Below are 26689 nucleotides of genomic sequence, written 5' to 3'. Positions count from 1 at the left end.
GAAGAAGTTCCCCCTCAACTCTGTTCTGAACCGGCCCCCCCCTTATTTTGAGGCTGTGCCCTCTCTTTCTGGTTTCCCTTCTAAGTGGAAAGAATCTCTCCACCTCTACCCTATCCAGCCCCTTCATTATCTTATATGTCTCTATAAGATCACCCCTCATCCTTCTAAAGTCCAACGAGTACAGACCCAATCTGTTTAATCTCTCCTCATAAGCTACACCCCTCATCTCCGGTATCAACCTGGTGAACCTTCTCTGCACTCCCTCCAAGGCCAATATATCCTTTCGCAAATAAGGGGACCAAAACTGCACACAGTACTCCAGTTGCGGCCTCACCAGTGCCTTGTACAGTTGCAGCAAGACCTCCCTGCTTTTATATTCTATCCCCCTCGCGATAAAGGCCAACATTCCATTCGCCTTGTTGATCACCTGCTGCACCTGCAGACTGAGTTTTTGCGATTCGTGCATAAGGACCCCCACGTCCCTCTGCACAGTCGCACGATGTAATTTTTCTCCATTTAAATAATATTCCAATTTACTATTATTTCTTCCAAAGTGGATAACCTCACATTTGCTAACGTTATATTCCATCTGCCAGATCCTCGCCCACTCGCTCAGCCTATCCAAATCTCTCTGCAGACTTTCCGCGTCCTCCACGCAATTCGCTTTCCCACTCACCTTCGTGTCATCAGCAAACTTGAATACCCTACATTCAGTCCCCTCCTCCAGATCATCTACGTAAATGGTAAACAATTGAGGCCCCAGCACTGATCCCTGCGGCATGCCACTGGTCACCAACTGCCAACCAGAAAAGCATCTCCCCCATCTCTTTTGGTTCCATACACAGTCTACCACTCTGGTCTTCAATTTTATCCCTCACTATCCTTTTGCTCCTAACATACCTATAGAAGCTCTTTGGATTTTCCTTCACTCTGTCTGCCAAAGCAACCTCATTTCTTCTTTTAGCCCTCCTGATTTCCCTCTTAAGTAGCTTCTTGCACTTTTTATACTCCTCGAGCATCTGATCTGTTCCTTGCTGCCTGTACATTTCATACAACTCTCTCTTCCTCTTAATCAGTGTTACAATCTCCCTCGAGAACCAAGGTTCCTTATTCCTATTTACTTTGCCTTTAATCCTGACAGGAACATACAAACTCTGCACTCTCAAAATTTCTCCTTTGAAGGCCTCCCACTTTCCATTTACATCCTTACCAGAGAACAGCCTGTGCCATTCCACACTTCCCAGATCCCTTTTCATTTCATCAAATTTGGCCTTTTTCCAGTTCAGAACTAATGTAATAAATTTCGACCAAATGATTCCTCTATGGGGCAATGTAGAACAATGTAGATGCAGGTATAGGTTGAGAGGCGGTGGGTTTAAACCTGAAATGAGGAAGAAGCACTTCTCACAGAGAGTGTTCTCGCAGACTGGTGAATCTCTGGAACTCGCTGCCCCAGAGCGCGGTGGTTTCTGAAAGATTGAATGGTTTCAAAAGGAGATAGATATATTTCTGATTTTTTCAAAAAAATGTTTAAAGGGGAATGAGGAACAGATGGGGACGTGGACTTGAGACCAGGGAGAGATCAGCCATGATCTGATTGAATGACGAAGCAGGTTCGAAGGGCTGAATTTGCCGACTTGAGTTCCTGATTCCTATGCTTCTATATTACTGAGTGGAAGTTTCAAAACTCAAGACCCACCAACCTCATCAATGTGGTCCAGTGTAATCTATGTACAGTACATCCACCGGTTCCCCTTTATCCACAGTACATGTGTGTCCCGGAAAGAACTTCGGAACGGCCTCATTATGTGGTTAATCGCTTTGTGATTCTCTGTTTCCGTCATCTCACCTCTCCTGACTTCCACCCAACAGGATGTTATGTTTCCTCCCTCCTGCATCTCATTTGCTCAAAACGTTCTACATTTTTAAACATCCCCAGTTTCAGTTAAAGGGTATAGAGGTGAAAGATGAGCTTTGTTTCTCTCTGACTTTCTGAGCTATTCCAGCATTTTCAACTTTCAATGCAGATGTATGATCTATTTTGGATGACAATGAAAATATAATTATTTGGCAGAAATTTGCAACGAAGGCTCGTTGGTCTAGGGGTATGATTCTCGCTTTGGGTGCTGAAATTCACACGCTTGCGAGAGGTCCCGGGTTCAAATCCCGGACGAGCCCACATTTCGCTGAACCTGAGCACAATCTAACACCATAGCAGGCTCACAAGTAAATCAAAACATTTTCAATTGTTGATTTTGCTTGCAGACACGAATTGAGAGGACCTCATTCCTTCAGACGACCTTCCACGTTATGGGAGACTCGGGAGAAATTGTGGGGATATCTGAATCAGCGAAAGCCATCGGTGATAAGACTGGAGGGTGGGAAATGTCGTACTTTTGTTTAAAAAGGGTTGCAGGGAGAAGCCTGGGAGCAACAGGCCGCTGAGCCTCACATCTGTCGTGGGTAAGTTATTCGAAGGTAATCTGAGAAACATGATCTAGAGGCATTTAGAGAGGCAATGACTGATCAGCATGACTCTGTGAGTAGAAAATCATGTCTCGCAAATTTGATTGAGTTTTTTGAAACGGTAACCAAGAAGGCCGATGAGGGCAGTGTAATTGATGTTGTCTACATGGACTTTAGGAGGCATTTGACAAGATACCGCATGGCAGGTTGTTGCATCAGGTTAAATCGTACGGTATTCCGCGTGAGGTAGCCAAATGGATGTAAAATTGGCTTGATGACAGAAGACAGAGGGTGGTTGTAAAGAGTTGCTTTCAAATTGGAGGCCTGCCACCAGCGGTGTGCATCAGGGTCGGTTCTGGTTCCACTGTTACTTGTCATTTATTTTAGTGATTTTGATGAGAATTTAGCAGGCATGGTTAGTAAGTTTGCAGATGACACCAAGATTGGACGCATTGTGCACAGTGAAGAAGGTTATCGAGGATTGCAGCGGGAACCTTGATCAATTGGGCTAGTGGGCTGACGAATGGCAAATGTAGTTTATTTTAGCTGAATGCGAGGTGATGCATTTTGGTAGATCGAACCAGGACAGGACTTGCTCAATTAATGGTCGGGCGTTGGTGAGAGTTTTAGAAAAAAAGATATCTCGGGGTACAGTTCATAGAATCATAGAATCCCTACAGTACAGAAAGAGGCCATTCGGCCCATCGGGTCTGCACCGACCACAATCCCACCCAGGCCCTACCCCCATATCCCGACATATTTTACCCGCTAATCCCTCTAACCTACGCATCTCAGGACACTAAGGGGCAATTTTAGCATGGCCAATCAACCTAACCCGCACATCTTTGGTCTTTGGACAGTTCATTGCTCCTTCAAAGTTTAGTCACAGGTGGACAGAGTGGTGGAGAAGGCATTCAGCATGCTTGGTTTCATTGGCCAGAACATTGAATACAGGAGTTGGGACGTCTTGTTGAAGTTGTACAAGACATTGGTAAGGCCACACTTGGAATACTGTGTACAGCTCTGGCCACCCTATTATAGAAAGGATATTATGAAACTGGAAGGAATGCAGAAAAGATTTACTAGGATGATGCCGGGATTGAAATTTCGAGTTATAAGGGGAGGATGGATGGACTTGGACTTTTTTCTCTGGAGCATGGAAGACTGAGGGTGGTCTTATAGAGGTCTATAAAATAATGAGGGGCATAGATCAGCTAGATGGTCAATGTTTTCCCAAGGGTAGGGGAGTCTAAAACTGGAGGGCATAGGTTTAAGGTGAGAGGGGAGAGATACAAAGTGCCCAGATGGTCAATTTTTTCACACGGAGGATGGTGAGTGTCTGGAACAAGCTGCCAGATGTAGTAGGAGAGGCGGGTACAGGCTTGTCTTTTAAAAAGTGTTTAGACAGTTAAATGGGTAAGATGGTTATAGAGGGATTGGGCCCAACACAGGCAATTGGGACTAGTTTAGTGTTTAAAAAAGTGGCGGCATGGACAATGTGGGGCGAAGTGCCTGTTTCCATGCTGTAAACCTCCATGACTCTATGCTTGTAATTCGGACAGCTGGCTGTGTGTTTATTATTATTCGTTCGTGGGTTGTGTGTCCATCCCAATCTCTGTCACTGTCTGTCTCACTTTGTCTCTCTATAACTGTCCCATTCTTTTCTCCCCTCAGTCTCTCTGTCTGTGCATCTATCACTGTTCATTTTTTGCTCTTTTTTCCTGCTGTGTCTGTGTGAGCTAAATTCCCTGGATTGATTTCTGTGATGAGGCGGTTGTCCAGGGAGGAGACATTCAGTGGGATGAGTCTGTTCTTTCTATAGTTCAGAATAACCAGAAGTAATCTGATTAAACATTCTGAAACTGGGAGACAGTTTTACAGTGTACGTACCGAGATGTTGATTCCACCTAGCCGGGGTACTTGGAACAAAAATATTAAGGCGAAACATGTAAGAGGAGTTTGCTATGTTAGGATGGAGATGAAACTAAGAAGTGGAGGATGTGAATGAAATTATTGATGATTGAGAGGAATACATTGAAACCTCGGGGATTCTGTCGTTCGATTAATTGTAAACTTTGCAATCAGAATAAACTGAGACATCAAATGGACAAAAAACAGGTTAGTCTTCACATATTTTAGGATATGGAGTGCCGCTTCTTCCATGTTCCTGGCTAGCTCAGTCGGTAAAACATGAAGCTTTAATTTCAAGGTTTGAGCCCCAGTTAGGTGTCATTACTTTTAAACTTTGCTGCTTTCCTGGGTGAACTCCGGCTCCACTTTCCCCGGCAGTGTCAACGCTCAAACTGAGACTTTCTCCATCCCACTTTGTTCACACCACATTTATTGCTTTCTGCTTTAAAGCTATCTCTGTTTCCCTGGATGTCGACGAGTTTAGTGCTTTATTCAGCGAGAAGGATTCTTCTAATTTTGCGCCAAATTTGAAACCAAATCTGGGATATTGTGTCAGTGGAAACAATAACCATTCCCGTCGTCATTCAGTCACTCCAGCCTTACATTTTATCATAAGGGCGTTTGATCTTTCCTCCTCTGATCCCCTGTTGTCCTTGACTCTGTATTTGTTGTAAACCATTAAATCTCTAATTTCTTCCAGTTTAATCCCACATTGTATCTGTTTCTCCGCATCTCCGTCGGTTACACGACCACAACTTTTTTTCCAAGTATTCTATTTTCAAAACCAATGGAGGGTTCTGCCTCATCACAGCTCAGGCTGTGAGTTCTATAAGCCACCGTCTGGGTGAAATGCATTACTGAACCACTCCCTCTAATCCTGCCATTAATTCTGTTACATTGAATAGTTTAATTTCCTGTGACTTTGTTGGTAACGATTTAGGAATGTCATGAGGGCAAATTGCATGACTGCGACTTGAACACAACAATATAGGTTAAAACTCCCGCAATAACTGAGAGATTGCTGCACTGACGGATATTTTAAACTGATGTCCCCTCTGTCCCATCAGGTGTTGATGGAATATCCCATAAAGGAATATTTGTTCGGCTGCAATGATAAACGTTTTCCATTTACTCCCAGTGAAGTTGGGGGGGAGGTGGGGGGGGGGGGGGTCAGTTTTCAGTGACAGCTTCAGTGGATTGATAAACAGAGCGAATCGAGTGGCGCAGAGACACAATGCAATTCCAATGAAAGAACATAGACTGGAAATGTAAACACTGTTTCGCTCTTCACAGACGCACTCAGATTGGCTGAAAGTCCCAGGATTTACTGCTTTTATTGCAATGTAAATCATCTGCAGCAGGATAACTGTGTTTAATTGGTGAGTTCCCGCAATGAGGAATTATTGCAAAGAAAGCTCTGAGATCCCCCTGTGAGCTGAAAACTGATCGGTAAAATCAAAGTGTGAATAAGGTCATTAGCAGCTGAAAGTGAAAAGGGATTCACTCGGTCATCCCATTCACTGATACAATAGCAGAGTCACACTGGAGAGGGACCATTCAAATACTTCACGGTTGTGATCCGATTCACACCAGGGCTGGTTCTGACCCTGGATTTCTTAGAATCATCGAACAATACAGCGCAGAGGAGGCCCTTTGGCCGATCGAGTCCACACCAACACATTAGAAGCACCCAAACTGCCACCTAATCCCATTCCAGCATTGGACCATAGCCCTGAATGTTATGGTGTGTCAAGTGCTCATCCAGATACTTCTTAAAGGATGTGAAGCAATCCGCCTCTACAGCCCCCCATGCAGCGGATTTCAAACCGCCACTATCCTCTGGTTAAGAAAGGAAATCCTCAGATCCCCCCTAAGCCTCATCTTAACCCCGTGTCCTCTCGTGGCTGACCATTCAGCTCAGAGGAACAGCTGTTCCTTGTCCACTGTTCCCATGTCCCCCATAACTATAAGGACCTTGGCGAGAGTACTCAGGAATCAACTTTTCCATTTGGTGGAGAGACCAATGACTTGGAGTAAAGATTTAATGTAATTGGCACGAGGTTTAGTGGGGATGCGATGAAAACAACTTTTCCCCCAGAGGGTGATGGGAGGCTGGAAATCGCGAGCTGAAAGGATGGCGGGGCAGAGACCTTCTTAACATTGAAGACATATTCCGATATGCACTGTGAAGCCAAAGCATATACGGCACTGGACCAAGTGCTGGAACATGGGATTAGAATTGAGAGACGATTTTGACTGGTGGGGACGCGATGGGCCGAAGGGACGTTTCTGTGTGATTTATGACTGGGCATTTGCCCCTGTGAAAAATGACTCTTTCTGGACACTGAAGCCAACGATCTGAGTTCAAATCTTGGTGAAACCTTGCTTTTCTTTGCTGAAGCCGATGACCGGTTTGCTGAAGGACATTTTATTTCAAAGGCTCAGAAAGTGGAATTCGGAACATTGAAATGTTTTCAGCAAATTCCACCGCAAATACATTGCAGACGATGCAGTGAATGTGTCTCCTGGCGCCATTGCATCATCCCCAGAGGACGACTGCTCAAGAATACAAAGAGCTCAGAGGCAGAGGTGCCACAGAGAGCCGGGGGTCCACCTACAGATGTCATTGACTCACTCATCTGTCCCAATTTACATAAGAGGTGGGACGGCGGCAGTCCAGAGTGCTAACCGTTACACCATGGAAACGACAGCGCTCTGACCTAAAACACTAGACCATTCTTCCAACTCACACACACGCACACACTTGCACAATAATTGTGTCTCCAGTTGAATAGTTGTTGTTATGTGACATCAGCTGCTCCTTTCTTTGAACAGACGAGTTAAAGAGAAGAGAAAAGACTTAAAAAAACAGTGATCTTGCAGGCATCTGTCGCCAGAGGCTCAGCAATGTGCAATGTAATAGAAGTTAAACTGGCTGACAATTTGTCCTCTCGCTTCGTACTTGGTGAAAAATTTAAACGAAATTTCCTTCAGTAAACCAATCATCAGCTTTTGCAAAGAAATCAAGAATCCGCCTCTGGATCCAGAGTGCTCACCATTCGACCAGAGCACAAAGAATAGAGAAGCCAGCTGCTAATTCTCACTCAAAGCATTTCACCTACTTGGTGTTGCTGCCACATTGAATGAAAGAGGTCACATGCTTTGAGTGACCATTTGCAGCTGACTGCTGTGCTCCTGGATCTGTGGTGTAATGGCGAGCACTCTGGACTCTGAATCCAGCGATCCGAATTTAGATCTCGGTGTAACCTTGCTTTTCTTTGCCAAAGCCGATGATGGGTTTGCTGAAGGGCATTTTATTTAAAATTCTCAGAAAGTGGTATTTTGAACACTGCAGACGATGCAGCGAATGACTCTGCTGGTGTCATTGCGTCAACCCCAGAGAACGATTGCTCAAGAATACAAAACGCTCAGACACAGAATCATTGAACCCCTACTGTGCAGACGGGAGCCATTCGGTCCATCGAGCCTGCACCGGCAACAATCCCACCCAGGCTCTATCCCCGTAACCCCACGTATTTGTCCTGTTTGTCCCTCTGATGCTATGGACAACTTAGCATGGCCAATCACCCGAAGCCGCACATCATTGGATTGTCCGCCGGGTGCTCGGTTTCCTTCCACAAGGGGAGAAAGTGCAAACTGCACACAGACAGACACCCGAAGACAGAACTGAACCCCGGTTCCTGGCACTGTGAGGAAGCAGTGCTAACCACTCTGCCACCGTGCCAGCAAAGCCACATAAGTCAGGGTTCCCCTACCGATACCATTCATTGAATCACTTGTCCCAAGTTAAACTAGAGTTGGGATGATGAGCATACTGGTTCCCCGAGATTCAATCTCGGATTGCTGGATTCAAACACCAGAGTGCTAACCGTTACACCATGGAGCCAACTGGGCAGCAACAGGGCGCATTTTTAAGGCAGGAAACCTTTCACTCAGATCTCTCATTTGCACACACTTGCTCAATAATTACCAGGCTCCTTTCGAAGGATTGTTGTTGTTTGGCACCAACTGCTCCTTTGTTTCGACAAAGAGTTAACGAGTAGCGAAATGTAAGGGAGAAAAACACAGATGTTGCAAGCACCTGGCGCCAGAGGGTCAACAATGTGCATTGAAATAGCAGTTGACCTGGCTGAAAAATTGTCCTCTCGATTCACACTTTGTGAAAAATTTAAATGAAATGCCCTCCCGCAAAGCAATCATCAGTATTGCCAAGAAATGGAAGACCCCGCCGAGGTTTGAACACAGATCGTTGGATCCAAAGTCTAGAGTGCTTACCATTACACCATGGAACCCAGGACACCACTAAGCGCTGCAAATGACCTGTGAAACATGACTATTTCTGCTGATATCTCCCTATACGGCTTGCGAAGGAAATGACTTGATGTCGATCTGGGGGAACTGTGTCTTCGCATAGTGAGACGTTTCTGTTGCATTTGCTGTTGCTGCACATCGAATGAAAGAGGTCAAATTCTTTGAGTGATCATTTGCAGTTTGTGGGCGCGTTTTGGGATCCGTGGCTTACCGGTGAGGACTCTGAACCTTGAATCCAACAATCCGAGTTCAATCCCGCCAGCGCATTGCTTTTATTTTGCTGAAGGGCATCTTATTTCAAATTCTCAGAAAGTTGAAGTCTCACCACTGAGGAAATCTCAGCAAATTCCACCGCAATCACATTGCAGACGATGCAGCGAATGACTCTCCTGGCGTCATTGCATCAGCTCCAAAGGACATTTCCTCAAGAATACAAAGCTCTGAGAGACACGGAAGCCACAGTGGGCAGGGGGTCCATCTTCATGTGTCGTGTCATTCACTCACTCATCTGTCCCAACTTAAACCAGACTTCGGAGGCGACAGGCCAGAGTGCGATCCGTTACACCATGGAATTGACAGCACTCTGAGCGAAGACACTATACTTTTCTCCCAAAACACACACACACACACACACACACACACCTACACATTCTCTCTTTCAAACACACGCACACACACTTGCTCAATTATTACCAGACTCCAGTCGCACTGTTATTTTGTGACACCAACTGCTTCTGTCTTCCAACAGATGGTTTAAACTGTAGATAAAAGATGAAATGCACTGACATTGCAGGCATCTGGCGCCAGTGGCTCAGCAATGTTCACTGTCGTAGCAATTGAACTGGCTGACAAAGTGTTCTCTCGATTCTGATTTTGTGAGAAAATTAAACGAAACGTCCTTTAACATATCAATCATCTGCGTTGACAAATTAAAGCAAGGTTCCACCGAGATTTGAACTCGGATCGCTGGATTCAAAGTCCAGAGTGCTCACCATTACACCACGGAACCAAGCACAGAGCACTTTGCCAATGTTCGTTCAATGCCTGTGCCAATTTGAACAGCAGGGAGAAATATCAGTCCCACTCACAATCCCGTCAATTCCCAAAGCAATCCACATTCACAGTGCCCTTGCTGGTTCATTCTGTCAAAATGTGTAAGCTACCTTCAACTGCATTAAATTCCACTGTAGCTCACCACATTCAAAGAGCAATGTTAGCATCGAACTGATATGAACCTTACTGCGGTAAATGTACTGAACAACATCAGCTTATCACAGCTCTGCTTTCGTCACAATGGAAGCCAGTGTGAAAATATAAACAATTTCACATCTTAACAGACAGGAAGGAGTTTGTGCCTGCGGATAATTGGCGCTGTGCACGTTGCTGTGATCAGTATCTGGGAGAGTCAGGCAGATGAGATCCTGGTGGTTTCGTGGTTAGGATTCGGCCCTTTCAGGGTCGCAGACTGCATTCGAGATATTCAGATTTTAAAAAATAAACAAGCCAGCAATACTTCCTGTTCCAAAGCACCTCTGCCAGAATCAGTGCAGTGAGATTTGTAGTTTTGTTTCCGAGTTGGAAATGTTACATGGGTGACAGGCTAAGATCAAACACAGATAGTCAAAGGCAGTGATAGGCTGCAAAGCCCTGACGATGGAGATAGTGATACAAGCTAAAATCCGGGTGGTAATAGGTCAGGTTTAACCGTTGACATTGACAGAAATATCACTTATTTCTGGATAAAAATCTCGGGCCAAATGACTTCTGGAAAACTTATCTCTGAATGAAACACTAAACTATTTGACTTCTACTGATTGCAAATAGTTTTTATTCAGAAATCCGTCATTGTGAGATGAACAACGCGGGATGGAGAAAGCCTCAGTTTGAGTGGTGTCACTGCCGGAGGAATGGAGAGCTGGAATTTAACCAGGAAATCAGCAAAATTTAAAAACACTGGCGCCTAACGTGGAACTTGAACCCAAGACTCTGCAATTACATCTGCCATGCAACCGACTAAGATAGCCAGGCTACTGCTGTGATAACCCCTGTTCGAATCTGGTGTCTCAGTTTGTTCTGATTACAAAGTTTACAATTAACGGACCAACAACATCCCCAAGGTTACCAAAGGAGAAAATGCTGGAAAATCCCAGCAGGTCTGCCAGAATCTGTAAGGAGAGAAATGAGCTGATGTTTCGAGTCCAGATGACACTTTTCCAAAGCTCAATTAGAAATGTCAGCTTTGAAAAGGGCCATCTGGACTCGAAACGTCTGCTCATTTCTCTCCTTACAGATGTTGCCGGACCTGCTGAGATTTTCCAGCATTTCGCCTTTTGGTTTCAGATTCCACCATCCGCAGCAATTTGCTTTTATCCCCAAGGTTACAATGCGTTCCTCTCAACCATCAATAACATATTTCAAATCTTCCAGTTCTTAGCTGCAGTTCCTTCAAACATTACAAACTCCTCTTACATCTTTCATTCTGATCTTTTCTCTGTAACATTTCGAGATTCAACTTTTGAACGAATATGAATCATTTTGTGACGGTAACAAGCTGTTCGTTCCCATCGGGAACTGAAGCACATTGAGACACAGAGAAAACGAAGCAAATACACACACCTGAGAGACAGGGGCCTAAGGAGAAAACACAAACACAATGAAAACAAGCCTGACACTAACATGGTTCTGATGGTGTTCCAGTTCCGGGTGCAGCATCCGTGAATGCTTCTGTGAATTAACGGAAATGGGAACACGCCCGAGTTTTTGCATGGATTTGATTTAATTCACTCTGTAGACATACAATTAAAAGCAGGAATAATGAAAAGCGGGAAATCCCAATGGATTTTAACTCGATCACGTTAATCACTCGGACACGATTACTAGTTTCTAAGCTATTAAGCCAACCGCAGGTCCAATGTAACAGTTACTCTACAATTTACTTTAAACGTCATTACTTCTAACGTCATTAATCGAACATGTAATCACTAAAAATTCATGCAGTAGAATGTAGCATTATTGATTTTGACAGGAGGAACGAGCAGAGCCAATGCAAACATGAATTGCTGTGGGCAATTGATAGGCTTGTGGAACCAGCTTCGTTCGTCCTCCAGCAAAGTAGATCCGTTAGTTCAAAACCCGTCATTGTATATGTGCAGTTTAGTGGTTATCAAATTCGCCTCACACGCGAAAAATTCCAATACTTCAATTTCAGAATAGCTCCGATTTCAGTATGATTTGCATTCGTCATTTGCATCAACTGCGTTGCTGCGTGTAACCAGCATTTTCTGCTTTCAGTCAGTGTCTGTGAAGGGCAAAACAAGACTCACCTTCCAGCTGGATATCTTGTATCAGACTTGGAAAAGTCAGAGATGTAACAACAACAACAAGCTCAGAAGATAAATCACATGGCCCAAACATTGTTCACTCAAGAATTTGATACATGCCCAAATCTGCCGCTCTCAAGTCACATTATTTTAACTCCCTGTTCTACATCTCAGACATTTCCACACCCATCAAATATCAACCAACAAAAATTCAGCCTGCTCCACAGTTTGTGGTAAACTTACTGTCGATCTTCGCAAGCAGTTGGCTTCATTACAGCACTGTTTTTTTGTAAACCAATGGTCGCGAGTCAAATTCTCGCTGGAGCCTGAGGTTACGTTTGAGATTCCGGTAACAAGTTAGATGGTGAAATAAGCTGTCGGGGGGAAACAGACATTTTCGATTAATGAGCAAGAAGATTTAGTTACGGAGGGAGAGAAGTAGAAAGAACAGGACCTACTTGAAAATGTTGAGAAAGTTATGTGTTGATGTTCAAAGTGATGAATGGGTATTTTGGTCTTCATTATCAGGGGAATGAAATGCAAGAATCAAGAAGTCTGCCACAATTGTAACCTGGTTCTTCTGAGACCACAGCTGCAACATTCTGTGCAGTTTTGATCCCCACGGTGGAGAACTGATAGACTTTCATTGGAGGTTGCAGAGGGAATGTTCGAAAGATTGGATCCTGAGATGAGGGAGTTGTCCTATGATGATGTTCCCAGGAGCAGGCTGAGGGTAAGAGAGTGGGTTTTCTGACTTTAATTAATTATTTATTTTTTCAGTTAATTTTGGGTTTAAAATCGGAGGTTTTTTCAAAACCGGAAGTCGGGCCAGGAGTGGCCTGGGGAAGTTTTTGGAGGGTTTAAAAAGGGCTTACCTTGGAGGTTCAACTTCATTGTTCCCAGGAGCAGGCTGAGGGTAAGAGAGTGGGTTTTCTGACTTTAATTAATTATTTATTTTTTCAGTTAATTTTGGGTTTAAAATCGGAGGTTTTTTTCAAAACCGGAAGTCGGGCCAGGAGAGGCCTGGGGAAGTTTTTGGAGGGTTTAAAAGTGCACCAAAGTATACAGCGGGCAGCATCGTAGCGGGCAGCAGAGTGAGTGGGAAGTTGAGTGAGCTGTCAGGGCTTTGGCTCACAGGGCTTGGACAAGCAGGGGTGAGTTTTTGTTTCCTTACATTCTTATTAACTTTTCACTGTCTAACTTGACATAAAGTGCCCAGTATGAGTGTGAAACCAGTGTGTTCTTCCCAGTGTAGGATGTGGGAGGTCCTGGAGGCATCTGGCCTCCCGGACATCCACATCTGTGAGGGGTGTGTCGAGCTGCGGTTCCTGAGGGACCGTGTTAGGGAGCTGGAACTGCAGCTCGAGGATCTTAGGCTGATGAGGGAGAATGAGGAGGTGATAGACAAGAGCTATCATCAGGTGGTCACACCAGGGCCACGAGAGGAGGCCAAGTGGGTGACGGCCAGGAAGGGTAAGGCTAGGGTGGTTGAGAGCACCCCAGTGGATTTGCCCCTGCACAACAAGTACTCCTGCTTGAGTACTGCTGGGGGGGACAGCCCGCCTGGGGGAAGCAGCAGTGGCCGTGTCTCCGCAGTGGAGTCCAGTCCTGTAACTCAGAGGGCTAAGGAAAAGAGGAGGAAGGCGGTATTAATCGGGGACTCGATGGTGAGGGGGACAGACAGGCGTTTCTGCAGAGGTAGGCGGGATTCTCGCATGGTGGTCTGCCTCCCTGGGGCCGGGATCCAGGATGTCGCTAGTCGCGCCCCGGAAATCCTGAGGTGGGAGGGAGAGGAGCCTGAGGTAGCGGTACATATTGGTACCGCTGATGTGGGTAGGAAGGGGGAAGGGGTCATGAAAAGGGAGTACAGGGAATTAGGGAGACAGCTGAGAAAGAGGAAAGCAAAGGTAGTAATCTCAGGATTACTGCCTGTGCCACGGGAAGGTGAGGGCAGGAATGGAGTGAGGTGGAAGATGAATGTGTGGCTGAGGGACTGGTGCAGTGGGCAGGGATTCAGGTTCCTGGACCATTGGGACCTCTTTAGGGGCAGGGGTGATCTGTATACAAAAAACGGGTGGAACTTGAATCACAGGGGGACCAATATCCTGGCCGGTAGGTTGGCTAAGGCTACTGGGGAGAATTTAAACTAGATAGGTTGGGGGGAGGGGAGCTAGAAGAGTTGACTAGGATCAAGGAACTAATTGATGGGGGGGAGGATGCAGGGGTAAGGGGAATTACAAAATTAATGGTAGAGGAGAGGGTGCAAGTGAATGAAGGCGGTAATTTAGATAAGGGAGTAGAGGGAGAGGGTGTTCGCGACTCATCAAAGCGGGTCCAGATAAAAGCTGGAATAAGGACACTTTGCCTGAATGCACGAAGCATTCGGAACAAAGTAAATGAGTTGATGGTGCAAATCAGCACAAGTGGGTACGATCTAGTGGCCATTACAGAAACGTGGCTGAAAGGTGACCAGGACTGGGAGATGAATATCCAGGGGTATCAGGCGTTTAGGAAGAATAGACAGGCAGGAAAAGGTAGTGGGGTCGCGCTATTAATAAGAGATAATATCAGGGTAGTACTGAGGGATGACATAGGCTCTGAGGAACAAAACGTGGAATCATTATGGGGAGAGATGAGGAATAGTAGAGGGAGAAAGACACTAGTAGGTGTGGTATATAGGCCCCCGAATAATAATGTTGAGGTAGGGAGGGCTATAAACAAGCAGATAAGGGATGCGTGTAAAAACGGAACGGCAATAATCATGGGGGACTTCAACATGCACATTGACTGGCAGACTCAAGTCGGTACGGGTGGAATGGAGGAAGAGTTCTTAGAATGCTGTCGGGATAGTTTCCTTGAACAGCATGTTACGGAACCGACGAGGGAACGAGCTATTTTGGATCTGGTATTGTGTAACGAGGTAGGTAGAATTAAGGATCTTATTGTGAAGGACCCTCTTGGGTCTAGTGACCACAATATGGTCGAATTTCTGATTCAGATGGAAGAGGAGAAAGTTTGGTCCCAAACCAGTGTCCTCTGTTTGAACAGAGGGAAATATGATAGGATGAGGGATGAATTGGCTAAGGTAGACTGGGAGAGCAGGCTGGCAGGTAGGATAGCTGAGGAACAGTGGAGGATTTTTAAGGAGATCCTTTTCAGTTCTCAGCAAAAATATATTCCAGCAAAAAACAAGGATTGTAAGAAAAGGGAGAACCAGCCGTGGATAACGAAGGAAATAAAGGAGAGTATTAAAATAAAAACAGCTGCGTACAGAGTGGCCAAAAATAGTGGAGAAACAAGTGATTGGGAAAAATTTAAGAAACAACAAAGAGAGACTAAGAAAGCGATAAAGAAAGGAAGGATAGACTATGAAGCTAGGCTAGCAATTAATATAAAAAATGATAGTAAAAGTTTTTATAAATATATAAAAAGGAATAGAGTGGCTCGAGTGAATGTTGGACCCTTGGAGGACGAGAGGGGGGAGTTAATAGTGGGAAATGAGGATATGGCTGAGTCTTTAAATAAGTTTTTTGTGTCGGTCTTCACGGTGGAGGACACAAATAGTTTGCCAAATATTAACGATAGAGGGTTGGCAGCAGGAGAAATACTTAATACAATTAATGTTACCAGAGAGGCAGTGCTGGGTAGACTAATGGGACTGAAGGTGGACAAGTCCCCGGGTCCGGATGGAATGCATCCCAGGGTATTGAAAGAAATGTCAGAGGTAATAGTGGATGCGTTAGTGATTATTTATCAAAACTCGTTGCATTCTGGGGTAGTGCCGGTTGATTGGAAAACGGCTAATGTTACGCCGCTGTTTAAAAAAGGAAGGAGACAAAAGGCGGGTAACTATAGGCCGGTCAGCTTAACGTCTGTAGTAGGGAAAATGCTGGAATCCATTATTAAAGAGGAGATAGCAGGGCATCTGGATAGAAATGGTTCGATCAATCAGACGCAGCATGGATTCATGAGGGGAAAGTCGTGCTTGACGAACATGTTGGATTTTTATGAAGATGTGACTGGGGCGGTTGATGGATGAGAACCGGTGGATGCGGTGTTTTTGGATTTCCAAAAGGCGTTTGATAAGGTGCCCCATAAAAGGCTGCTGAAGAAGATTAGGGCACACGGAGTTGGGGGTAGTGTGTTAAAGTGGATTGGGGACTGGCTATCCGACAGGAAGCAAAGAGTCGGAATAAATGGGTGTTTTTCCGGTTGGAGGAAGGTAACTAGTGGCGTGCCGCAGGGATCGGTACTCGGGCCGCAACTATTTACCATTTATATAGATGATCTGGAGGAGTGGACGGAGTGTAGGGTAACGAAGTTTGCAGACGACACAAAGATAAGTGGAAAAGTGAATCGTGTGGAGGACGGAGAAGATCTGCAGAGAGATTTGGACAGGCTGAGTGAGTGGGCGAGGATATGGCAAATGGAGTATAACGTTGAGAAATGCGAGGTTATACACTTTGGAGGAAATAATAACAAATGGGATTACTATCTCAATGGAAACAAATTAAAACATGCTACCGTGCAAAGGGACCTGGGGATCCTTGTGCATGAGACGCAAAAGCCCAGTCTGCAGGTACAACAGGTGACCAAGAAGCCAAATGGGATGTTGGCCTATATTGCGAAGGGGATAGAATATAAAAGCAGGGATGTCTTGGTGCACCTGCACAGGGCATTGGTGAGGCCGCAGCTGGAATACTGTGTGCAGTATTGGTCCCCTTATATGAGGAAGGATATATTGGCATTGGAGGGAGTGCAGAGAAGGTTCACCAGGTTGATACCGGAGATGAGGGGTTTGGATTATGAGGAGAGGCTGAGGAGATTGGGTTTGTACTCGTTGGAGTTTAGAAGGATGAGGGGGGATCTTATGGAGACTTATAAGATAATGCGGGGGCTGGATAGGGTGGAGGCGGAGAGATTCTTTCCACTTAGTAAGGAAGTTAAAACTAGAGGACACAGCCTCAAAATAAAGGGGGGTCGGTTTAAGACAGAGTTGAGGAGGAACTTCTTCTCCCAGAGGGTGGTGAATCTCTGGAATTCTCTGCCCACTGAGGTGGTGGAGGCTACCTCGCTGAATATGTTTAAAGCGCGGATGGATGGATTCCTGATCGGTAAGGGAATTAAGGGTTATGGGGATCAGGCGGGTAAGTGGTACTGATCCACGTCAGATCAGCCATGATCTTATTGAATGGCGGGGCAGGCTCGAGGGGCTAGATGGCCTAATCCTGCTCCTATTTCTTATGTTCTTATGTTCTTATGAAAGGCTGAGTAAATTGGGTGTTTATTCTCTGGAGTCAGACGAAAGAAAGGAGATTGTTTCCGCTGGTCAGAGAATCTAAAGGACGGGGACACAGTCTCAGGATGTGGGGCTGATCATTTAGAACTGTGTAAGATGCTATATCAGAGATTTGGTTCAGAATTGGTGGGCCGCATGTCCTGATTCTGCATTGCAGGGACACAATGATAGCAATAGATTTAGCAATGTCGAATTCAAATAAAATTAGACAAGTTATATCAGTCCTGCACATATTATCAAACCTATTGCGATTCTCAGTAACTGATAGAAACTGATGCTGTGATTGTAGATATAGAACTGTAACGCACCATCACACCGAGTAAATCCACTGCCCGTTTAAATGTTGATCAGTGAAATTTTAATCAGCTTCCGCTATGAAACATGCGGGAACTGACTCAATGAAGTCTCCATTCACGAAAGAAGTGTTATTTCCTCTTACAACTTCAAAGCTTTTGTTATTTTTTGTACCATTTAGCGTGAAGATTTAAGCAGTAAGTGAACAGAGATTTGATGCTAAAAATACGTCCACATGTTCCCTCCGGGTACATAGCCACAGTGACGCACACAGAGGAGCAAACGTAAACATAGACGGTGAGCGTGACAGACGCTTAAGGACGTCAAAGGCGGAGGCTTGACGCTCAGTTGTTGAACATTTGACTGCACATCAAAAGATTCCTTGTTCAATTCGGGATGTCCTCTTCAGTATTTAACTGGATTTTTTTTGTATTTCTGACAGTCCTTCAGTGGTTGGAAAGTTCTTTATGACGTCCGCTGGTCGGAAGAGGCTCTATAAAAATGCAAGTATTTAATGATCTTCAATTCCAGTCCTCTGTTTACTGACTCAAGTCAATGGAAATAGTTTGTCCATATTCTGCTCTATCAAACGGCCCTTTTTCCATTTTTGGCAGAAGGATTTAACCACTGCATCAAAACAACACTGTGGAGGTAAAGTAGTCTAAGGAACTTGTTTAGATTTGTAAACTATATCATCATGTGGTCTTCCTGTATCAGGTTTGGTGCAAATCGAACTGGCGTCAAATTTGCAGAGAAAAAGCTTCCAGCCTGATTTAGAATGTCGTGCGTGGCGACAGCCGTGTCATCCTCTCTGGCGCGATCGGTCAGCGAACATGGTTATTAACCGAAAAATTGGTGATTGGAGACCGTCCAGAGACGGCACTGCCGCTGTGTTTCATTTTCCCCCACCAGCTTTTATTGTTACATAGTTTTTCTTTATCATTTCGTCCATGGGCCTCAATGAAAGTATTTCTCATGGGCTTCCAGCTCTGCTGATAACCGGTGTTATCGACATTACTAATTCAGTGAATATTCATCCCAAACACATTTGTAGTAATTTATATATTTCAAATACTATTAAACTTAATAACTGAACGCGAAACTTTAACTCATGGTTAATCGTGGGTTTCAATTCAATTTTCCCGCCCACTCCACTTCATTCCCGGGTCAATCCGAAATCTGTCCTTCCCAGCCTGAAGTTTGTTCAGTGAAAGAGCTCGTCTCATTCCAAATCTCTTGCGAGTGGTTCTGGAGAATAGAAGAATGGTTCGTGATTAGCGCCACTATCACATAGCTCGCTGGACCCTGTTCGATTCCCGGTTTGAACCACTGGTTGTGTCGGTTTTCCCCGTGTCTGTGTGGGTTTCTTCCGAGTGCTGCGGTTTCCTCCCACGTTCTGAAAGACGTGCTGATGAGGTGCATTGACATGAACTGTGACGACCCGGGTAGCTTCACTGCAGTGCTAATGTAAGCAGGATTTGTGACGAACAAATAAATTAAAGAATGAGAGGGGATGTCACTGAAACTTCACAATTTTGACAAGGCTTTATAGACTCGACACTTGGGTGTGGTTTGCGATGGCTGCGAGGGGGACGGTTCTGGAACAAGTGTTCATAATTGCAGGATACGGGGGAGCCAGTTCGATCTGCGACACGGAGAAATATCTTTACTCTGAGGGTGGTGAACCTGTGGAATCCTCAGCCACACGAGTCTCTGGATGAATTGTTTATGTATCGATACTCCAATGAGGTTTCAAAAGTGAGAAACTTATGAATGCTGATGCTGATTTGGTTGCGTTTGTACAAAGAATGTAGTTTTATTCCATTTCTGACGAGAAGTTTGTAAGTAGCTCACATTTAATGCAGCAAAATGAATGGTATCCATTTTGACAGGAGGAACCAGCAGAGGCAATAAGTTGCTGGGGGTAATTGACAAGATTGTGAAAATGAGCGATTTTGTTTCTCACCGCAGTTCAAACTGGGTCAACTATTATTCCTGTTTTCAATCAGGAAATAATTCCAGCTCCTCTTCATTCATGTGCTACACGCATTCAATAAATTTTCATTCCCTGACCGGGAATCGAATGCGGGTCGTGGCAGTGGGAGCGCCGAATCCTAACCATTAGACCATCAGGGAAGATAACGAGGCAACGTTTAGCCTGACTTTTCCACTTCAGCATTTTTTTAAATACACAAGAAATATTTGTTGGACAATAATCACATCCAGAAAAAACACGAGTGACTCCTTCAGCCAATGAAACACTAATTGTTGCTGTCTGGAACAAGGAATCAACAGTGAGGTCTCACAGGCTGTTCATGTGTATCTTGCAATTTCCAAAACCGACCCATCTCATCACTGCTGATCCTGTGAAACGGATGAGGTAACACACAGCAGATGTTCATCGCTTCAAACTATCTGCTTTCCACCTCAGCAATGTGTAGGTTTAAAAGCACCGTTCTTTAAAAGTTTAAGACTATCGTCATTCCACTGATCATTACCGACTTTGTGTGTATTTTATATTGTGATAAAACCTGTATTTATAATATAAACAGCTGATGGTAGACATTCTCTGCTGATTTGGCAGCATCTGTGGACACAAACATCTAAATACTTCCATGCGTTAGCTGTTTCTGAATTATAGCGATTATTGCGTTTGCAAAGCGGCAAAATATTTTCAAAACAAATGACTCATTTCACAGCCATAGGACATTTACACTTCGCCATGTCTTGAATAATATTGTACAACTGCAGTCATTGAGAAAGGAAAAAAATTGGGACAAATATTATTTTCTGAATCTTACGTTAGATCAATGGATATGCCACATTGCTAAGGTTTTCAGCCGAATTGGAATTGGAGAAAACAAGGTTCTAAATTGCAATCAGACTGTACGGTTTGATATTCTCGGCCGGTCACATTGGTCATGAGCAGAGTTTCTAGAGTGTAGGGGTTATCATCTTCATATCATACAGGATAGGCTCCCCGATTCGAAACGCGGTTGAACATGATCGAAATTTACTGCTGGAAAGTTGCCCGATTGTAGTTCGTTGTTGGATGTGAACTGAATATGGATCAATCAAACTATTAATTTGTTCTTCACCAATTATTGGAAAAAATGCTCTCAGTGTGCAGCTGATGTCGGTTTGATGGATTAGCCATGGGAAATGTGTGGGCTTAAGTGGGTGAAGGTGGCGACAACAGTCTCGGTCAGGCACCCTGGGCTTACATTCTCTGGATCATGTGTCAGCCATTTATGACTAAGGTAAGGAGATATTTCTTCTCTCAAAGGCTTGTGAATCTTTAGAATTCTGCAGCCGGCCAGAGGTGTGTGGATCCTCAGTCGATGAGGACATTGAAGGTTGAGTTGGAGTGGTTTCTGAAATCTAAGGAAATGAAGGGCTGTTGGGATAAGCTGGGAAATTGGGGTTGAGGTTGCGGATCTGCCTTGAATCAGTCGTGGAGGAAGCTCAATGGGACATGTGACCCAGTTCTACTTCACTGATTCTGTTCACTATCAATACCAGATCCGGTACCAATGACTCCTGCTGACAGAATTGAAGTCTCAGGCACTGAATTCAGGGTAATAGCATTCGTTAAGGCGTATGATCGAAACCCATCACTGCGGAATGTTCAATTAATTAACTTCATGGAGTACCTTTGATTTGATTTTTTATTGTCACATGCATTAGCATACAGTGAAAAGTATTTTTCTTGCGCGCTACACAGACAAAGCATATCGTTCATCGGGAAGGAAACGAAATATTGCAGAATGCACTGTTACATCATAGCTAGGGTGTAGAGAAAGATCAACTTAATACAAGGTAGGTCGTGCATATTAACACGTGAATTCCATGCAGTAGAATGTATCGTTAAACATGTCAACAGGAGGTACCAGTGGACACAATGCAAATATAAATTGCTGTGGGCAATTGACGTGTTTGTGGAGTCAGTTTCCGTACATCGTTGCACAGCAGCGTTTCTGGTAATTATCACGTTCGCCGTACACACGCAAGTTTCCTGGTTCAATCTGGAAGGAATAATCATTAAGACAACATATATTGGAAGGAATAATTATTAGGACAAGTAGGAGATAATAATTAACATAGAAGAGATAATCACTACTTAAGAAGCTCTCATATATCACATATCTTATTAAGCATACACTTGTACCCTTTTAAGTGCACAATACCTTACCAGGTCAGTACACATGGATACTCACATAAATGAACATAAAGGCTAAAAGAAGTCAAGCAAACACACAGAAGCTGAAAGTAATTTCTTAAATAAACGTGAGAAAGTAAAAAGACTTGGATGCCCTACAATGGTTGAACAAACAACAACCTTGGCTGATTAGACAATAAACTTCAGATAAGAAGGCAAGATGTAACCACAATGATATCATAGCACATTCATGAGTGACCAATCAGAAAGAAGGCAGATAACGTAGGTCTAGTAAATCATGGTGGCTAACGAAAAGTGGCCTTGGGATCTGCAACAAAAAAACCTTGACTGTAAGATAAGAATGATGAAATATGAAGCTAAATGTGTATAAAAAAGACTGTGAGAGCACTGGTTTTTTGGATTCATCTGAAAATCCCGGCTTTATTGAAATGTATTAGCTAATAAAGCCTTGCTGCCTGGAAGATCAAGACTCAGACTCTCTATTCTGATTGATGAACTCTTCTTGCCGTCCACGGGGAACCACGGCAAATCTGGCGCTTGCGAGCAGGGCAGTGTTGAGGTCGTCCGGTGACTCAACCCCGGAGGGATCGAGGGAGACGGTGGTCCGACCGGAACCGAGAAGTCCCCAGCCGGCCTTCTGTCAACAAGGTAAGCAGACTTGCATGCATGTAAATCCTTGTTGTCAGAAAGGGGTTTTCGAGGCCTGGCGCACCCGGTTCTCCACTGGTCCTGGATCTCACCTGCCCAAAAGATAACCTGCATTGGTAAAGTTAAAATTGTGTAAAATATTGAGAGACTGAGTCTGATCGGAAGGGTAAATTTTGCATGTAAAAAGCACGCTTTAGTTTTATGTACTGTATTGTCCACGAATGGGTAAAAAGTGAGACGCTACAAAAACCGAACGCTAATTGATGCAATTAGGTTAGTCGAGCGGTTTGGAGCGGGCTTCCAGGTTACGACTTGCCCAAGGAGAGTAAGTGTAGGCAAGCCTGCCAGTCCAAACCTACCCAGGACCTCGGAGAGAGAGACGTGAGCCGAGAGGAAGGAGAGATCTAGGAGAGATTGGTCTCCTACCTGATATAGTAATTAAGGACCTACGTTGATCTCCGGAAGAAGAGAGGGGATAGGTAGTGAAATAAAGTAAAGGGGCTACAAGGAGAAGCCTGAAAAGGTTGATCTGGTATAGCGGTGTAAGCAGCTGTTGGTAAATGGGAGTGGAAAGCAGGATCACGACAGTGATGAATCACGTAGGAATATTGCAGTAATAGATTTCTTAAGTAGTGGTGTTAACACACATTTTTTCAGAGAAGATCTAGTAAGAATAGTTGGAGGAGGTTTTAGGGAGTGGTATGAGGGTGAGAGAAATGCCCTGCTAAGAAGAATAACTGAAGTAGTTAATTTGGAGGAAGTGAATAAGGAGTGGCCATACGTAAATTGGGACGAAATAATATACAAAAATTGGACGAGTGAAGCAGTAGAAGAAACATTGACAGAATTAATAGAAGAAATCAGACCAAGTAAGGCTCTGTTGGAAATCAGTGAGCAAGTGGAGGCATATTATCCACTAGCAGAAGAAAAAGGATTATTACCAGGAGAGGGAAGAACAGGGAAGCAAATACTGAGACCTCGGTTGGAAATACAGGTGTCAGTCAGGGAAGTGCAGTGGGAAGATAGTCCAAAGACAGAAAAAGGGAAAACAGTATATCGCATAAAAATAACAATAGTGCCAAATACCAACATATCAGAAAATATTAAGCCGCAAGGCAGTGCACAGAAACAGAACATGCCATATCAAATTAAGACACCGGTGGAAATTCTGGGAGAAAAGTACCCGGCCCTGAAAGGAGACATAGCCCATGTCTCACAAAAATGGACCAAAAGAACAAGTAAATTAAACACACAGTGGCCAGAGGGAGGCACCTGGTGTACAGAAAGATGTGAGGATCTGAAAGGACTGGTAAAGAACTATAAACTAAGGGATAAATCACAAAAGAGAAATCAGAAAAGAAGAAAAGAATTGGAGATACTAACATTATTTGAAAAGGAAGGAAAAGAGAAAAAGCGCATATGAAAAATGCAAATGGCAGTTCAGATTCAGGAAAAGGAAAAATTGAAAGACCCAAATATAGCCCCGCCTCCTTATAAGGAAAACCAAGATTTTGCTGGGCTGTATCCAGTAATAAAGGGGACAGTGAATTTTGAGGGGGAATATGAAGAAAGGGACATGACCCGCGAACAATGGGCAAAGCAGGAGGTGGAAAGAAAGGTAAAAAGGGAAGAAGAAGGTGCTAAAGTGGAAGGAGAACTGGATAACATACGCCGTATGAGGCAAGAGTTAGAGGAAGAGATGGTTCGGGTAAGGGTGTTAAAATGGGCAATTAGAAAAATGGAGGAAGAACAGAGTAAAAAAGGTGAGGAGGCAGTGGACAGTGAGGCAAGGTGTGAAGAGGAGGAGGGTAAGGAAGAATGGGATGAAAAATGTAAATATAGCAAGGAAAGTGCAGGAAGAAAAGGAAGCAAGACAGGGGTACAATGGGTACCCCCGATGAAACTTATATGTGAAGAATTGGACGAGAAAGACTCCACCAGTTTGAGTGAGGAGGATGAAGAAAAGGTAAGAAAGTTAAGAAAGTCAAATCGAAGAAGGAGACCACCTACCAAGTTTGGAGAAATAGAATGGGAAGACCCAAAAGCATTCCCCATAGTTGTAAAAGGAAATAGGACACAATACATTCCGTGGGCAGGACAGGACCTACCCAATTTAATTAGTGAATTACCAAATATCATGGATGGGGCTGGGAGGTGGATTGGACAGCTGGAGGCAGGAATGGTAGGAAAAAGAATGGCCCTAGGAGATATCAAAACTCTCCTAACAAAAGTACTGGGAATGAATCAAATGGCTGAAGTCATGAGACTTGCTGGAATTCCTACTGCAGCACTCGATCCAAATGTGGATGGAGTGCTCATAGATGAATACCGCCCACTAATTTGGCGCGCACTAAGGGGATTGTACCCTAACCGTGTAGATCTGAAATCACTAAAAGGAGACCCACTGGGAGAGGAGGAAAATGCTGCAACATATGTTGAAAATCAGTTAAAAAGGTGGAGAAGGGACACGGAAAGAGACATCCTGACAGACCCACTAACTAATGCCATGTTCCGAGCAGCCATCTTAGAAGGCCTACCGGCTTCAGCTAAGTCCAGATTGGATGAAGTAGTAGGCCTGGAATCAAAAACTTACAGGGAATTTCTGGACTATGTTATCCACGCAGTAGAGAGACACCGTAAAGAGGAGAAGAATGCAGATAAACAATTGAAAGAAGTACACCGTAAGCTCCTGCAGACGCAGTTAGAAGAAATAAAAGCTAAACAAAAGTCAAAAGAGGACCCCACCCGCAAGAAAATGGCACCCATAATAACTGAAGTGATTACTGAAGAAACCCCCAACCCAACACCAGAGAGGGGGGGGAGAGGGATGTCAGCCTATTATAACCTATAACATCTCTGGTTTCCCGATGCCCATGAACCAAGGGGCATACAATCCAAATTATCAGACCACATAATCTACCTCAAAATCAGAATAATTGGAACGAAAAAGGACAGGGACAGGGAAAAGCACCCTATCAGAATCAGAGGGCACCAAACCAAGGATATAATCAAGGCCCCAGGCAGGGAGGACCACCTGGCCCTCCAGAGGTATGCTGGGGATGTGGGGAAACAGGACACATAAAGAGGAATTGTCCCCAAAACAGCTATAGACAAGGAGGTCAACAACAAATGAGTCAGCAAATGATGCAAGTGCCAACCAGTGACTGCCCAATGAGCCAGGGGCCAATAAATCACCAGAGTTTCCTATAGGGAGGCCCAGAGAACCCCGAAATGGTAGGCCAGTATGTACAAATAACGGACACAGCAAATCAAGAACCTGTAATCAATGTTAGAATAGGGGGGGTTGAGATCCCCATGATGATAGATACAGGAGCTACTTGTACGTGCATACAAGAAAAATATGCAGGACACCTACCATTGTCAGGTCAGTTTGTAAAAACTATGGGCTTCTCGGGGAAAGCAGTATTGACTCAAATGACGATGCCGGTGCCTATCACCGTTGGAAACAAAACCACTCATGTGCCTGTGTTAGTATGCAATAAAACACCACTGAATTTGTTAGGCCGGGATGCAATCTTAGGGTTAGGGTTAAAATTAGAGTGTACAACTCAAGGAATTAATCTGACGGGCATGTACGTAATTAGGTTAAGGGGAGAAGAGTGGGCCAATGTATATTGGCTAGGGGACATAGAAGAACAAATTAAAAAGCAGGTATGGGAAATTTGGGGGACATTTGTAGAGGCACAGATTCCAGACGCCGAATGGCCAAAAACTGAACTACATAGCACAATGATTTTTGATAAAATACAACAGTCAGAGATACAGGAGAAGTGGAATAAAGAGGCAGGACAAGAACAGGAAATAAATTCAGACAGCATTTTAATCGGACCAGAGGGAGCAGCCCTCACAATTAGAAAGAATGAATGGGTCAGAAAATGGTTCTCAGTGCCTGAGACAGAACCACATGTTACGCTAAAGGTGAATCCTGATTACAGACCAAAGGATTTGGGACTTATGACGTTTAGGGCACAGGAACTGGAATTTATTAAAGCAAACAATGAGAATATTTGGATGTCGACTGACGGACAAATGATGAAAATATCAATTAATGCAAGGATGACTGGAAGAGCAAAAGAGGTAAAAATAGAGTTAAAAGATAAAGAAGTAGAGCAAGAATGGAGAGCAAAGTTAGAAAAAGATTTAGATTCTCTCCCTGAGGAATTGTGGTCAAAGAACGACACAGATGTAGGCAAAGTTAAAACAGCTACCCCAGTCGAA

At 44.2% G+C, this 26689-nt stretch overlaps 1 protein-coding gene and 2 non-coding genes across 3 annotated transcripts in view; 2 read left to right on the top strand and 1 right to left on the bottom strand.

Annotated features, from left to right (window-relative positions):
- LOC144480793 (uncharacterized) overlaps positions 1-26689 on the top strand; it is a 585830-nt gene that overhangs the window by 402413 nt on the left and 156728 nt on the right. The window lies entirely within an intron of this gene.
- Positions 2089-2178, top strand: trnap-ugg (transfer RNA proline (anticodon UGG)). The gene is given in 2 exon segments: positions 2089-2124; positions 2143-2178. It is a non-coding gene; the product is annotated as a tRNA-Pro (tRNA).
- trnaq-uug (transfer RNA glutamine (anticodon UUG)) lies at positions 9647-9718 on the bottom strand. Its single transcript has one exon. It is a non-coding gene; the product is annotated as a tRNA-Gln (tRNA).

This window comes from Mustelus asterias, chromosome 30 (assembly GCF_964213995.1).
Source record: "Mustelus asterias chromosome 30, sMusAst1.hap1.1, whole genome shotgun sequence".
NCBI lineage: Eukaryota > Metazoa > Chordata > Chondrichthyes > Carcharhiniformes > Triakidae > Mustelus > Mustelus asterias.
This window is presented reverse-complemented; position numbering and strand designations above follow the sequence as displayed.